Here is a 17,812-nt window from a genome sequence, read left to right on the forward strand (position 1 = left end):
ACTCTGAGGTGTCAGTCGATAACAAGGTGGGAAACAATATTTCAGCTTCACAAAAATATACCTGGCTTTTCTGTTTTTCTGTAAAATTCAGTAGAAGTTTACCTCTTCAGACTGCATCAAATTCTTTGGTTTAACTGCTCGTGCAACCTGTGAGGAGGTGTCACAGGTAGACGATGCTTGGTTAAGGGTCACAAGTAGGGTAAATGGTACTAGGATCCAAAATACCCTTAATCCACTGACTCCCTGCACAAAGAGCCACTGTGGTCGCCATGCATGCAACATCTGGCAGTCCATATCAGACCTTATGGCGGGCTGACTTTGGCCCATTGGCCCCACTTTGGGCAGCACTAATGTTTTGATACTCAGTTTTCAGTCAAATCTATTGTTCTCACTGTGCAAATCCCAGCTCGCAGTTTATTACATAAAGCAGAATAAAACAGGAGGTGGGGCATTTTTTTGGATGGACACAGGAGTCACGGAGCGGCTGTAGGAGGGTGGTGCCCAGGGCAGGAAATGAGCAGTGGAAATGAGGCCAGCACCCACAGCAGGGGCACCAGACCTGCTGTGCCCCTACAGTTCAGACTGACACTTTAAAGAGGATTATTTTCGTGTTGCCAGTGTGTGTGTGTGTATGTGTGTTTGTATGCTTAACAGAGAGGCCATTGGGCAGCATCGTCTCTGTTGCACCGGCCTGCATCTCTCCATCAGCCTGCATATCCATCAAGGGAAGCAGTCATCCGGACGCTGTTACAGACGTGTACATCTTGCCAAGATGAAGACAAATCAGCTGCTGCCTTGTTTGTAAAATTAGACTCGCATCTGAGTTTATCTTGACAATCTAGGCAGGTTTATTACTGCAGGATGTCTAGCCTCGATTTCAGCAATCTGATCAGCCATTTGCCCTTTACCGCCGAGACGCCAGGAGGATTAGAAGTACCTTTCTGGGTTCACGCTCTGATTCTGCATTCTTGAATTTCCCTTTGATTCTCTCTGCCGTTCCAAGTGGCTCCGACAAGCACAGAGAGCCCAGTCATTTCATCCCGGCACGACCAGGGCTGACGTCATCCGCACAGGAAGTACATGATCGCAGACGTTCCCGGCTAATTACTACAATTCGCAGATAGGGTTGTGTCTGTAGAAAGGGCAGGGCGAGAGAGAGAGAGAGAGAGAGAGGGAGAGAGACACTGATGAGGAGTGATGGACACAGAGAGAGACAGTACTTGGCCTGCCTGCTGACAAAAGGCTACAGAGCAGAGCCACAAATTGCATACAGTCATGAGAGGATTTGTAATGAGAAGCAGTATGTGACTGAGCTTTACTCACTCACACACACACACACACACACACACACACACACACACAGGAAGCCAGCAGAGATTGTTGGCATTCCACATTCATAATGCGGGAATTGACCACCAGTGTACGGCACAAGCAAATGCCTTCAACAGCATATTAATCTGGCGACCTTTCCCCCGTTACCTCTTAAGGTTTTCCACTTTATTGTTTCCTGTTTCCCAGCAGATGAACTCAACAAAGGAGAAACCAACCTGGGCCCCTCCCCGAGGTGGTTCAGCAGTGGAAACACAGACTGTGGAGATTAATTATCCTACGGTTTAGTGCTTTCTGCACTAAAGTGCTGCTAATTAAAATGTGCGAGTGTGTGCTTTCATATAATTTGTCTGAGTGTGTGTGTGTATGTCTTTATCTGAATTAATCTGTGTGTGTGTCTATGAACTGGCTCCAGCATCTTATTACAGAGAAAATATCGTTTTTTTTTTTATGTCTTTAACATCAAAAGCAGAACGGGGTGGGGGCGACTGATGGGAGGCATTATCGACATTTTAGTAGGTAGTGTTTTTTCCATCATGTGTTTTCAGATGGGTGCACAGTGTTTCCCTGAGGGATTAGAGGTTGTGTATGAGTAGTGTGGCTGAGCTGTGCGGGGAGAGGTCTGATAAGACAAGAAAGATGGAGTGGTTTGGCAACGATATTCAGTATCCAGCGCTCGAGTTTTAAATTGGAGTCCACAGACTGATGGACATCTTGGAGGGGGAAATAAACCAGCTTTATCTGTGACGGTGAAGAACAAATTTGGAGCATCTGTCACGAGGTGCATCACTGTGGCGTCTCCAGGTGTGGACAGCAAAGCAAGCTAGAATTTCGCCTGGTACACGGCAGTTCATTAATTTAGCCATGTTAGCAGCATGGTTCTGGGTACGACGGTGTTAATTGGTTGCTCCAGCACTTTGAAGCACACTGAATATGTTCACATATCCTGTGAAATTTCTCAACATCTATAAAATTGATTGGCACCAAATTTTGTGTAGACTTTGGTGATCCTCTGACTTTTTGTTTAGTGCTGCCATTTAACTAAAACAGGACAGCGTAGACTAAAAACAACTACTAATACAAGCGTCACACATGGTCAAATTATCGTACATTGTGACTTTTGGAATTATTGATCGTACGAAGGGTAAAATTATTGAACAAATACGATAAGGCAACAGATCCGGGCCTCGGTAGCCTCCCTCTGAGAGCCAGATCAGGACCAAACACTGCCAAAAACCAGTTTGATGACATTGAATACAGCACTGAGAGGAATTACAGCGATTTTCAGCCTATTTGATCGAGCTGGCAAACCAACCACCTGCCAGCAGCCAGCCAAATAATGTACTAAATAACTACAGTGGAAAGTTTTAGTCAAAATACTTTGTCACCTTGCAAGCAGCTGTTCAGTATTGGGGGACGACTGAGCAGACTGCTTGAGTTTTCTTGTTTACGCCACTCAAGTTTGAGGCGGAGAGGTGATCAGTCTGCTGTGCCGCCTGTTGTATAACATCACCATGGAAACTGACGCAGCTGATCTGATGGACGTGTTTATGTGGCTCCTTATAGACTGAAAATGAAATAATAATAAAGTAAAGTGCTTTACATAGTTATACCAGGAACATTTCAGGGCTGCAATGATTCAAATGTCAGAATATTAATTAAATGCACAAAAATAATATAAGATAAAGATAATAATAACAGTAAACAGATGAGAAATGTTGGAAGTAAAACAGTGAACTAGTATTTATGCGAAGCTTTTATAGGGTTTTGAGAGGTTATCACTGATTCTGCAAGTCTCTCAATCTGTTATAATTGTAATGTAGCAGATTAATGGTTTATTTAAACAGTCTCTCATCTTTTTGTGTTGCTCGGGGTCAGTCAATAAATCCCAACATCACCCACCCAGCCGCTCAGCCACTTGGGTTGGACTTCTCATAATTGCTGCAGGGCGTCTGCCATTTACATAGTCACACATTAGGGAGATACCCTTTAAGTTGTTCACTGTTTGGCCGCCGAGCAGCTCGACTGGAGCAGTCGGGGGTTTAGTGCCTTAATAAAGGGCACGTCACTGTCAGCCACAGAGGGAGGGGAGAATATTATCTATTCGCTGCTGCCAGCCGGGTGAGATCATTTCACCTATTGCTGTTACAGTTTGACCTGCTGTGAAAACGCTTTTAAAATCATTTTCAAAGAAAATTCATATCTTGAAGTATGTCAGCGAACCAAGGTAAATGTCATTTGGTTAAAAAAAGATAAAGTTCATTTCCATTAGAAACCTGAAATGATTACTTTTGAGGAAAAAAGACTAATTCTTTATTTTTCCCAGTTTTACCCTTTGCATTGTGGAGCTATTTTGTGGTTCATAGATAAGATTGGATAATAATTGGATAGATAATTGGGTGGAACTGAATTTAAATACCTACCTGATCAATTACATTCTCTTAACATACTTATCTAGAGCAGAAGCAATTATAGTAAGTTGCAATAAAGAGAAGCTGAGAAAATGTGTTGCCGTCAATGGCAGCAAAAGTGAATTGATGTTGTCTTCAAGTTACAACAAAGATGGCAGCACATCAAGAGCAGTGCTCCTGATCTGTTGTCCTTATTATGATTGTTCATCAATACATTTACAATGTTTGTCGAGTCCAAAATTATTGTTTAGTTTATCTCTGTGTAAGAATTCTGACTGTTGACTCCAGCTTCTAACAAGGTTTGCCAGCCAATAGTATAACACCGTTAGCTAGCTCGCATTAGCAATGTTAACCTTAGCTAGCTAGCAATAGCAACGTAAGGTATTACAACAAACTGGCAACCACTTGAGGGGTAGATGATTCGAACAACAGCGGTGTTGTGGCCTGAAGGCGATGAAGGAGGAGATGGGATGCCACATTTATGAGAATTAAATAATGTTCACAAAGTGACAGCATGAACAGTACATTCACTTCACCACCCATCAATGGTGGTCTTATGGTAGAGTGATCATCAGCTGGCTCACCATGAGCATATGTTGCAGTCATCTAGCTAAATAAAGATGTTCTCGATCAGCCGGATAGCGGTTATTTGCTATAGTGATAAACGTACACATTAAGGGAACATTATGTATGAGGTAGAAGAATAAGCTCGGAGGATCTTTTACAACATAACTGTTGTAAGTTGTTGCCAGCCAAAAGCTACCCAGAGCAATATGAAACTGAGCAGGCAGCAGTTCCAACCACAGTAAATGTGCCAGTTTGAACACTCAACAAATGCAGATAAAATTAACATATTTTTAACCAAACAGTCGCAGATCTCAGGCTGAAGACGCTGTAATTGACATAATTGGGCATTTTAAACAATAAACAACTTATCACGCTGCTTTGTGCAATGCAATCACTCAGCTTGATATCGAAAATGTGTAATTTCTCGCATGTAACACCGTGTACCATGAGCATGAGGACAGCACTTTAGATAATTATAATCTTGCTCCACCACTAGATATGAGAATAAGCAACCCCGAGTGTCCAAATATAATGTCAGCGAGGAGACGGGCTCATCATCCCTCGTCTCTCTGGGGAGGAAAGTGTCTCAGCCTCTCGCCGGCTCAGTCGAGGTGATTATAGAGTAATAAAACCCATGTCCACTTGTGTATATCGCAGAGCAGGTTTGTCAGGCTGCTAATCTCATGCTGAAAATCCTCCTCCTGCTCACATGAGCTAGCAGGCGTTCTGATACAATATGACTCCGGTTTGGACAATTAAACACACATTAGGGAGCCAGTCAGGTGTTTTGTCACCTTGCACTGCAGTCGGATTTTCTTCCCATACTTGTTCCCTGCAGGTGTTGCAGAATATTCATCAGCAACAGCACAGGACAACAATTCTGCTTATTATGAGAATATATGAAGAATTATTCAGGGTGTGATGTCTGACAAGCTGACGGGATGAATGGTAACGTGATCGTGGCTGATCTGACCCTGATCCCCGAATGAGTTTCCACAGAGACAGTGACGTCACGGCAGCCGTGGCAGCGATGCCTCTGAATCTTAATGAGCTCGCTGAAGTCCGAGGCATGTTGTCAGTCACCAGGTGGAGGTGAGTCACCCCAAAGTACACAGAGCACAAACACGGCAGGAAAACAAAAAGTACAGCGTGTTTGGAGGGAATGGCCAAAGAGGTGGCCGGAGAAATACAAGAGTGAGGGAGAAAGAGAGAGAGAGGGGGAGGAAACGTTGATGCGGGTGGTTTATTGGTACAGAAAGAGCCACTGAGCCGTTCTTAATCAGACCTGTGTAGCCCTGAGCACACACTCCACGATGACGCAAAGGGTGGAGTGTGTTAAGCTGGCTGCCCACCTCCTCTCCCCTCATCCTGCCTTGTCTGGCTCTGCATTATGAAAGGTCACTAATGTTGTTGGTTGCTCAGGACATGATTGCATCCACCAAAACTCCACAGACTTTGAAAAGTTTGTTCACAATTTCTATTTTTTGTTTTGACCTTAATGCCTGTTTTTGTTCTTTTCATATGCTAGCCATTTCCCCCAGCCTTTTATCAAAAGCCGTTGTTTGTCGTTTGGTGCTTCAGTCTGGAGCCAGTTCCTCGTAATGGCCAAGGAAACTAAAAAAAGAAGGAAGGGTCATTGCGTCACTGAATCGTGCTTTGGTGCCAGACTGGGGTGCCAGCTGTATTGAAGTCTATGGGAGATGCATGGAGAAACACACTGAAACCCAATGTATGAGAAAACTGAAAGAACACACTTCAGAGAGAAGGTTAACACATTTTTCTTTTTATCGACACATTGTTTGTTCCTTGATTTCATCTGGGAAAGGCTCCTGTTCTCAGTGTTTCTTCATGAGTGATTATTATAAGCCCTGTCAATCATATGAGGGGAAAAAAAATCAGTAGTTAATCTCTGAAGTGTGTTCTTTCACTTTCTGAAGGCATTTCATCAGAAGTCATACGACGTAGATATGTTGAGTTCTGCTGTGTTTTTCTGACTTTCTTTTCAGTCGCGAGGAGGATCAAGACCAGGTATTAGTCTCCTACATGCACAGTTCCTCCCAAATGTCCCAGGTATAAGACAAGACAAGATTAATTGTCCACCTTAATGTGTGCACACTGGCTTGCCTCTTCTTTCTGTTTACCAGCAATGTTATCTGCTTTCTTTGTCGGCAACTCTTCATTCAGTTGTCTTCCACATTAGGACTTGCAAAATTTTTTCACTTTGAGCTGAGGTGCATCGCCGCTCCGAGACAGGCTTCGGTCATTTGCTGTCGTCTGTGTGGATTTACACGTGTGTGCCCTGTGGCCACAAACATATGCTTACTGTTCACACTTACTTGTCTCCGTATATTATACTGAGCTTTGCATTGGCTTTGCAAGCACAGCTGTGTATTATACTGTGAGCATGTGTAGTTTATAGGAGGGGGGGGGGATATATTGGATGCGGTCCAGCCCTAGCCTTCATCGTTGCCAGTTTTGGATGGCATATCACCAAGTTGGCAGCAACTGCTCCAACACTCAGAGGCCAGAGCAAGAAACAGAGTGGCAACTTTGTTATGTGAACTGCTGCTGTGGACTTGGTTGTTGTACGTTGCCTGCGCAGTTAAATGGCTGCAGTGTGAAGCTCGCCGGCTCTGACTTGCCGCTGGTGAGATTGACACCTCAAGACCATGACCACGAATTTATGCATGTTGTTATCGTGCTCTCACATGCATAAAATCAGCACTGTTATTTCCAGTTCTGCTCCACTTTGTCATGAACAACAATTGCGCCCATCAGTCTGTGTCTTTCTGATAAGATAAGGAACACAGACCTCATTAATTCAAAAGAAACATATTGTTGAGAAACAATCTGCTTAAAAATAAAAACTAATTAGTATGTTTCCTCATAGCATACTGCACATAGGGTTGCTAATCTTTATAAACTCCGGGGCCATTTCTGTTTGCTTGTGTGAGTGTGTTTAAATATGCTTATTTACAGTGTGATCTGGTGCGCTTGTTTTGCACTGCATGTGTATGTGTGGATGTGTGTGTCCATGTTTATTTATGCTCCGTGGCAATGCATACATTTCTTGCTGGGCGAAGAGGAACAGATGAACAAACAGCGAGCGAAGGAGGGCCGGCCCGGAGGCTTTTGTGTGTGTGTGTGTGTGTTTGTGTGCGTATACCAGAGAGTGAGAGGTAATAACAAAAGCGTACTTTATGCCCTGTTTTGGTCCACCTTCAGAGTTAGCTTTGTGGTTTTGGGCGGACGTAACTCCTCTTGATGGCTGAGTTGTGTCAGCAAGATGTGTAGCCTCCCTCCTGCACGACACATAAATCACTGCCTCCCCCGCTGAGTGACTTTACACCACACAAACCCATCACCCAGAAACAGCACCGCGCCCTGCAAGGAAACATCCAACAAAGTATTTCCTTACCCAACCTTTTACATACTTCTTTGAAAGCTATAACAGAATAAATATTCACAAAACATCCTGTATTGACTCTGTGGCGTGAAACAACGATCATCCCACAGAGTGTTGAAGCTCTCTGAATACAAATGACACCCCTATAGTCCTTATTAGGTACTTTGAAATCATGCATATTTAGGCATTTACAATATATTCCCCACCCTTATGCCGCAGTAAATGTGTTTGTTCCATCCCTAACTCTTTGGTATTCTCTCCTCTCCTCTCTTGAACCACAAAGGGTTGATACGCCTTTCTCTATTCTCATTCCTGTAACACGCAAGCTGCAGCTGGTGGCTTTTCTAATGAAATTTTCAAACTTCTCCGAAACCAACCGAGCTGGTAACAAGAAGGCATCCAACACCAGAATGTCATCCTGGCTCATAAATGAGTGCCGCGCCCCCGGGGCAGCCCTGGAGCCAGGGTCAGGGTCTGGCACCTCGGAGGGAAGTTATAGCTCGTCAGAGTCAGGAGACCTCGCCGAATGCTCAGAGCTGGCCGCTGCAGCCACGCAAGCGTGAACGCACCGCGCACCGGGGAGGTTTCCTGCGGCGAAACAAGTGCACGTTAAGCTTTGTTGACTTGGCGAAAGCTGGCAGCCACGAGGATGTGTGATTTTGTTCGAAGTGCAGGTACACAGCCGGCAACCGGTTGGCTGAAAGAAATACTCATGACTTTTTTAACTCGGTGGTTTATTTCCCTTGCTGCACCGGTGTTTTCCATTTTGCACAAACCATTTCTCCACATGGCTTTCTTGTAGAGACAGGCTCTTTTTGTGAAGTAATAACAACGCCATCTCTGAAAATCTACTGTTAGCAGCTTAATGCCTCTCTCTTGATATTCTCTAGGAGTGAAATAAAAGCGTACCGTCGCCACTCTCAACAAAAACAGCATTTTTATCGAATATTTTCCAGCCAGGAGCTTCACATCCAGTGTTTGTTTTTCAATAAACAAGAATATTAATTTCAGCAAATAAAGCAAACACTTCATGTTGATGGATGGTGCTTATCTTTCAGTGTTTGAAGCGGTCTGACGTCTGCATATGCTAAGATGTATAGCTCGACTGCCTGTGAAGGAGAAGAAAAATGACAGAGATTACACAAAAACAAAGAAAGCTTCAGAACATGTAAATGTTAACACTGAGCCTCCCAGACACAAAAACAACTTCAGATTATTTTCAGTGTGATGTTTTCAAGTACAGACGTGTCCGTGATTGACAAAGCTTCACTAGGACATTACAGTAATGGCTTTAGTGCCTCCAGCGCTCCTCAATGTCTCAGCTTGACAGCGAATGGTAGTGAAGACAGAGCACAGAGAGTACCCGCCAAGGAAAATGGCAGTATTTAAAAATAGATTGCCTGTTTAAACAGCATGTAAAATTAAGCAGATTATAGATGTATACATCTAACCACTTGCAGCCACAGAGAGCCCCTCTGTATTTCTCCATCAGCCTCCCATTCTCTCCACCTCTCTTTTCCCCTCTTCTCTCCTACTATGATTCAGTCTTTATCTCTCTCACGCTGATTACTTCTTTTGCTAAGACAATGACACAGGCTCACTCTAAATGGCCAGTTATGAGGAGAGATGTGCTCACACCGTGCCATCACCAAGGAAATTAGCCTGTGTTTGTGATTTAATTTCAGATTTTCAAGACTTAATTACTTGTGTGTGTGTGTGTGTGTGTGTGTGTGTGTGTGTGTGTGTGTGTGTGTGTTGCTGGATGTGTGCTTGCAGATGTTTGTATGTGTGACGTTGTGTGGCCCAGCACTTACCCACACATGATCGATTTGGAAAAAAAGAGCATTATGTACAGTAAAGCACACGCGTGGGCTCCAGTAACGATGGCACCGTAAGGATGAAGCTGATAATTTAAGACAGCTTGACTTAGGTCCGTCTCCTGGAAACAAGAAACGAGAGCTTTCTGGAATTAGCATCTTTGAAATGAATTCTTGTGTAGGTAAATGAAAAAAAGTCGTGACGGACAAGTCTGAACAGAAGAGAAGATGGGTGGTGATCATAAGAACATTTTGTTTTTGCTCACCTCCAGCAAAACATTTTCATTAAGTTACTGTTTAGCGTTGGAGGAACATTTGGTTAAGGCGTGTCCACCTTGCTACATAAAGTGCAATTGTCCAGTTGTGACCTTTTCATTTTGGGCTAAGCACTGTGCATGTAGGAATGCTCCTTAAAGGGCTTGAACCATCCCGTGAGTAGGAGCCAAGTGTCTTTTTCTTCATACAAACATGTGCACGGGGGCTTTAATGCTGGTTTGCTTTGAATTGTTGTTGAAATCTGTAAAAAAAAAAAAAAAAAAAAACGTTAAAGACACCTTATTCAAATTCAACAGAAACAAGATACAAATCACCAAAACCATCTTGCTCATTCGTCCCATTGTTCCAACAATCACTAACTCTGAACCCTCAAAATATTCTGGCTCCACAAGCTGTTTTCCCAACTGTACATTTGTAACGTCTGCCGAGTGACCTGTTGCTAGCCGTCCTGCTAACACAAGCTATCTAAATTGTCTCGTAAATTTTCTTTAGGTAGCTGAAACATAATGGTTCCAACTGAATGTGAATGCTTTCTGCTAAATGCTTCAAACCACACTGATCCATCTCACTTTTACACTGACTCGTTTTGCTACCAAGACAAAGAGTAGAGAAGCTCAGACACACACAGTCTGACTTTTAAACTGGACGCCATTACTCTGCTTTATCCTTACACAGATAAATAGATGTTTGCTGCTGTATTGATGTACAAAATGTCATATATTCAACACAAAAACAGAAGATACCCTGTGCACAGCAGTGCTTCTCTCCTGGGTGCTGCTGGTACAGGGCAAACCACAGTAGACCAAAACAATCAATATTTCAGTGCAATACAAGACACGATGGACACCAGTTTATCAACAAATACATTTTCTGTGACAGAGCGCGTCTGATGAAAATTGCACTGTTGTTTTGATTGTAATTGTTAATAAAATAGTCCTGGTGTGCACTTCAATACTGATTTATTTTTTATTTTTTGGTCATATTTTGAACCTTTAACCCATTTTTATGAATTTTAAAAAAACATGCACACACCAAACATACACACACAAACACACACTCTGTCTTTCTGTGTCATTCACAGCCTCAACACTAATTATTTACAGAGGTGAATGATGGACACGGTGCTGAGCACAGGACTGTCCTTCCACCATCTGCTCAGGGCTCGGCAGCAGCAGGCATGCACGCACGCACGCACGCACACACACACACACACACACACACACACACACACACACACACACACACACAAACACGTATGCTCCTCCAGAATGAGGATTAGGTCACTGAATTTCACAGAGGAGGTCACAGCAGCCGTCGAAGACTCAGCCGGTCTCTTGGTGACACTGAGGATTGTCTTGAGTGACAGCCGAGTGTTTTACATCAAACATTGTCAAGCTGAAATAATTATGTTGCCATACAAAGAAGAATAATAGCCAAAATCCTGATCCGTGCAACTCCATCGTGGGTAAACGCAATTCTTTAAGCTTTCCCCAAACACTTACTCTTACGTCACCGTCAGAAAAGGAAAGACACACACGCTTGACACACAAATCTGCATCAACACACGCTTTCAACATCACTTTCCAGAAACAGAGTGAGAGAGATGACGAAGCATTTACGATACAAGTGAGCCTACAGCTCAACGTCAATATCTCCTATTGATTTCCCTATTGTCCTGACACAGACAAACGTACAATTTCACAACAATAGACTGTCCCGTTCAGTCTCCTGCTCTTATCTCTCTTCATTTTCCTCTACAGACTTTTATTGCCAGGGCTGGAAATAATGACATATTGTTGTAGCGCTTCTTTGCGGGCTGCAGATCAGGATCAGTGGCAGTCAGAGGTGGAGGGGATTTCTATTTCCTCCGGGTGATTTCCTGTTCCTGGGTCATCGCCCTCCGGAGTCAGGGGTCATTCAGGGTAAAGGAGAAAAGTCCAAGAGAGGAGAAGCGAGGAGGGAACGGGGCATTGAGTGAATCACTCCTCCCTGTTGACTGAGTCAGTTCTCTGGTAGAAAGGAAAAACATGCATTAATAAAGACATAACTTCATAACCCTTGGATATATATTAATGAGAGTGTAATCTCACTGTGACCTCAGGCACGTGGTCAAAAGCCACAGCAACAAGGCTATTAAATATACATTTGCACTTAAGCTCTTGCTTTTTCTTTACAAATGAGGCCAGCTCTGGTGTTTTGACAACACTAGCTTTTTCTGACTTATCCTTATCCTTTATTTACTTCGACCGATGCTTCAGAAACACGTGAGTATGATATACATGGGCAGAAGCAGCAGTCTGTCCAGATGGCTCTGCTGGCCTACAAGTGTACACTTGAAAGACACAAGATGAGGAGGCGGACGCTCTTGGCTCGGGGTTTCATGAGTGTTTAGTCTGTACTGGTGGGTGTTTGATTGGTATTCTAACAGCAAAGGCTCGACACTGACCGGCCACCCCTAGAGAGATGAGAGATGTGTGAATAAAATCAAATCAGCGAAAAAACAAAGAGACATCCGCTGAAAAGCAGCCGCGGCTATGGCGACTGGCAAGCGGACAAAACCACTCCCACCGGCTCTCCTGAGAGGAAGAGCCAAGCCCCCCTCTCCCCATGTGGTCACAACACAAACAAGCCAGAACCGAAGACTTCAAAGCAGCCACACACAAACGCCACACACAGGGCCTGTCTCAGACATCTCCGGTCATGTGACTCGAGGCCAGGTGCACTCAGACTGGGTCCTTGGCAAAGTAACGTGGTCCCTACCCCTGTCAGTTTTGATCGGCAGCCAATCAGAGGCTCCCCCTCCTTTGAGGTGGCCATTTTGGGGGCTCGGACCACCTCCCAGATTGGCTGAGCACCTGCTGCTCTCCAATATGCCCACCCGCTCCCCGCAGTGTCACAACAGGCCTCTCATTCACACTCCTGCAACCCCTCCTCCCTCTATCTCCCCCTGCCAGGTGGGACCAAACACATGCCCGCTGTCTCGTAAACACAAAGACGTGCCAGCGTTGCCCGGTTAGCTGCGAGGACTCCTGAGAGACGTCCAACTATCGCACAGACTTGCGGTAGAGCCAGACAGGCAATACAAGGAACAAATCCCACAAAACTTTAAAACACAGCAGCACAAAAGCGGCTGACAGACGAGCGGCGCACACACACATTCAAAATTAATCAGACAATAGAAAGAACAAGGCAACAAAAGCGAAGGAAGACAGAAAAATGGCAAACAGTCGTCTTCAAAGCGAAGGCCTAATAAAAGATTTTCAGCATGAATAAACACAATATAGCAAATCTTCACAGCACATTTACAGGATGGAAGAAGGAAAGGGAAGCCAAATAAGAAATTGCCTTTCCCCCTCTGTTCGTTCATTTCCTCCCAAAGAGGCAATGATGACCAATATGGCTGACCATCAAACCACAGCGCTTTCCTGCAAATAGCCATGTAATGTAGGCAGGAGTTGCATTAGGAGCTGCAGCCGAGCTCCTGGCCGGCTGATAGAGCCAGACCTGCTCCCCAATGATGACAGGCACACAGGGGAAATCAAGCCAATCACTCCTCCACCCTCACACATCCGCACGCTCCTCTCCCTCCCTTTACCTCTAAATAACCACACTCCTGCTCTTTTCTTTTCTCTCTGCCCGTATCGCTCTCTCAGCCTCCTCCACCGTTGATCTATTAACCCGCCCCCCTCAGCAGAGGAACCGGGGCAATCTCAGTCTGGCAAAACCAATTCAACAGACAGTGTAATGCTCTCCACTTCAGCTAAGCTCCGATTGGAGCTCTTGAACTGGAAATTACATTTTCACAGCTTGCTAACACCGAATTAATGCCAATTATAACGGGTGTTTGAGATGACGACGTGGTGAAAACAGCGGCTATTTTTTAAGCCCGAGGAGCGAGTTTGTCTGAAATGTTAATATCACTCGGTTTAAGTTTTTAAGAGCTGACAATTTGTATTCAAAGCAACGGACAACACTCGCAGCGTATTCCCACCTCTCTTCTTTAACACTCACTTTCTCTATCCCTGTCTTCTCATCCCGGTGAAGTGGTAGATATAGTCAGAATGGCAGCCAATAATAATGGAGATCAGGGGCAACAGCAACATTACCTGCACATCCTTTTTCAAAATGAGAGACTTTAAACAGCGGGGGGAAGACTAAAGAAGACAGAGGAGCAGGAAGACAGAGTGCTCTTGTGTCTAGAACAGAGAGAGACAATAAATGGAGAGAAAATGACGGCACTTGGGAGGGAAGTTAATAGTGATAAAGTACTCTGCTAGAAGAAAGTCCCCTCAAATCCATACAACTTTAGCTGCTCAACTGCCATGAAGAGATGCGAATCTAAACTGTTATTTTGCCAGAGTTGACAGACAACACAGCTTTTGAAAACGCCCCATAGTCTCACACACACACACACAAACAAAGCATTTCTAAGACAATCCACTACCATCAGACTTAATGCTTTCAACACAGCCTCAATGTTTCCTAATCAAAAAGAAAAACGGCTTTCAAACATTCAGCTGCAAAACTCTCAACAAAGATGTATACACCTTCAAATAACATCATGGAAAAAAGACAGTTAAATTGTAGCAAGCTAGTGCGTGATGCCAGAAGTTATTGTAAACAAACATGGTTTCTGATTTTATAAATGTTTATTTTCTCAGTAGCATACGACTGCATTTCTGATCATGAGATTAAATGTCAAATGGGCATTTCATTTTCAGCTCGGCACAGATGTGTAACTCTAAACAACGCTGTGCAAATTTGAAATACATTCTCATTACAGCTGATTTGCAGTGAAAATGAAGTGTAAGTGGCCTCTTCATGGTTATTTGAGTAATGAAAGGATTCTCGAAGGCCTCTTTTGTGAAATTAACCGTCAGTGATTCCAATTGGCACTAATCAGACAACATCATCCCACTGATTTAGTTCCTGACCTGGGTTGCCATGTCTGCCTAACGGACATGAATTTGGGCTTGTTTTTCCAAGCCCATTTCAAGAGTGCAATGTAATATTGACAGCTTTGAGATTTAGTTTGCCGCCATTTTAAATGGTTTAAAAGAAATATCTGAAAATATGAAATAAGGGAAGCTGGCAGCGTTTAATTCCCACGTTTACGAAGACGATTTAAATAATTTAAAAAATGTGAAGTTGAAGAATCCTTAATTTTTCATTTAACAAGCTGATGTTTTTTTATGCTTTAAATCACAGTGTTTTCAGTCCGTCGACGGTACAAAAGTTGGCTGCCTCCGAACTTATGTTGCTCCTGTCGGCTTCAAAAGCCATTCATGTTCGAGGCTCCACTCTTCATGCGGTGTGATGTGTAGCTGAAATTAGAGCTGAAATATCACACGTCGTGCAGTCAGAGTATCACAAGAGTAGCGTAATTCCCAATGATGATCACACCTGTCACTGACACCATCTGGAGCTTCGACGTTCTCGCTCTCAGATGCAACGCTCGCTTTCGTTCCTCTCTCCCTGCTTGCATCTCTCTGTGTCCACAGCCCGTACCTCACTGATTGTGTGTGCTTTTGATAAATCATTTATCAACCGCGTCAAGCAGGTCATGCATCATAGCCTTCTCTGATGATGGAGACGCCGCATATTTCGCCTGCAAAATATCCAGCAGGCGTATGCTGATCGAATGGCAATGGAGCAGATATGGTGTTGCCATGAAGCCCTTAGCCTGCTATGAATGATATGATAACAAAGCTCTCTGCAAACAGTGCCTGACATAGTAACATTCATTGTCATGGCCCAAACTTAGCAGATTTACAAAAATAATGTTGTTTTATTTAAAGACATTACCAGAGCATTAGAGAACGCTGGAGAAAATGAGGCCTTGTTGTGTGATGGCTCATCTCCGGAGGCTGTGCTGTGGATGTACACAGCTCATTAAAATGAGCCGCGATAATGGGAACAAGCTTGATTATCTAGCTAATGACATGTTGTCTCATAAAGAAACCAGGGAACTACAGCACAGGGATTATCTAGCTAGTGTACAACACTGCATAGCCTAAAATATTTTAGTTATGCTGTCAGATCCTAAATGTAGATGACCAGTGCTAATATACTGTACGTAGAGTAAACAGAAGCCAGGGTCAGAGGTGGGTTAAAGTGTCAGTACACCAGTGCTTCATTTGTAAATCAGGAGGTCTCTGAGCACAGAGAGGGTGCTTTTCCAGCGGGAGACACCGAACACATCAAAAATCCACAGCGCCTCAGGCACGTTAGACAACATAAGCTGCTAAAACTAACCCAAAATTGTCGTCACAAACAAAGCTTCATTTGTTTTTAAATTTATTAATTACAATAATCACTCAAAATCAGCAGGGAGAGGCGCATGGAAACAGCTGTTTACAGTTAGTCTATGCAGACTGCGACAATGGGGAAAATATAATTAGGACTGAAAGTTTTATTTACCACAAAAGCAAAAGCTGAGAAACTGAACTAAGTGACAAATGCTTTCTGTCTGTCTGTCTGTCTGTCCACTTGCGTGTGGGGTTTACAGTCATCATATGCAAAAATATATAGACACCAAAAAGTATCGAGCCACGTACATTAAGCCCTGCAGTTCACCCAAATCACTCAAAAGCTGGATTCTCTCACTAGTGATATTTTTACTTGCACATGGTCTTTTGAGATATCCTGGAAATAAAATAATAAAGGAGGCGAGTGGGATTCACCTCCTCCTGCTCACAGCATCATTTATCAAGTTATAACAATTCATCCTGTGCCAAATTTCATGAGAGCCCATCTATCATTGCTGAGATATTTCACTAAAAATGAAAAAAAGTCAAACTTCTGGTAGCACTAGAGGGAATCTCCAAAACCAACAGGCTTCATCCTCTTGGGACAATGAAATTTGATGCAATCGATCCCATACTTGCTGAGATAGCGTGGCTACAGACAGCGAATCTTCCCTGAAACAATGTCCTGGATAATCCCTGCAGCACAGGAAAAGTCTCCTGCTGACTTTGTGTTGACTGTGTAAAAAACTTGCTGACTCAAAATGGTGTTTTTTGGGAGGTAATTTGAACAACTCTTAAAAAAAGAGAGAGAAAAACAAGGCTGTATCTCACGCAACCTTTGGCTAATTTTGCTTTGGCCTGCATGTGGAACAGTAACAGGTTTCTGCAGCAGGTTCCTGTTGGAGGAGGCACAATGCCCGTCTATTGAGTGAGAGGCTGCAGTGGGCCAGTCAGTGGCTGTCTGCCCAGGAGCAGAGGGATGTTTTTGTGTGTGTTTTTGTGCGAGTGTGTGCGCCCATTTGCTCTTTTCCTCACACACAGAACCTCTATTGTGATGTTTCTGGCACTGTGCAGTAACATTTGACTGGGGGCCTCTGCCAGTTCCCCCGTCTGGCTCTCTCTCTTGGGAGCTAAAGAAGAAAGACAGGTGAGAAAAACATGAATTATTTTTCCTGTAAAGGGTGAAACAGAATGATAGTCTGAGGAGGGCAACATCTACAAAAATGTAAGGATTCACATTATGGCAAATCTGATTTCCCCCCCAGATTTGCACACTTTAAAGCATCTAAGGCATTAATAACCGGGCATTTCCGATGTGATGCCACCTTATCTGAAAGTCTCCAAATGCCTTTAAAATGTCAGATTTTCCCTGCTTTCTTTTTGAACTGCAGCATCAGCAAGCAGAAGTCTCGTTGTCATCATCACATCAGTGGTGCGATAGAGCTGTTGACATTTGGGACGCTTCAGCCGTCAGACTATTTTGTTTGGAGGGCGCTGAGCTGTGGGATCAAGTGTCAGGCCAGGTGACTGCCTCCCCCTTTCCTCTCTGCGGTTCACCCATCTCCTGCCCGGCACAGGAGCCCTCCTCACCTGCCAGTCATCCTCCTTCCCGCTGAGTGACAGCTCTGTCAGCTAGTGGGGAGAGAGGGGAGACTGAGCGAGTCCAGCCACATCTGTTGTTTTACAGGCAGCCTGCGTTCGGCCCCAGGGATCTCATTATAACCCGGCCTGTCGAGAGAATCGCTCATGAAGCACTCA

The sequence above is a fragment of the Pagrus pagrus genome, assembly GCF_965226575.1.
Source record: "Pagrus pagrus genome assembly, chromosome: 13".
Classification (NCBI taxonomy): Eukaryota; Metazoa; Chordata; class Actinopteri; order Spariformes; family Sparidae; genus Pagrus; species Pagrus pagrus.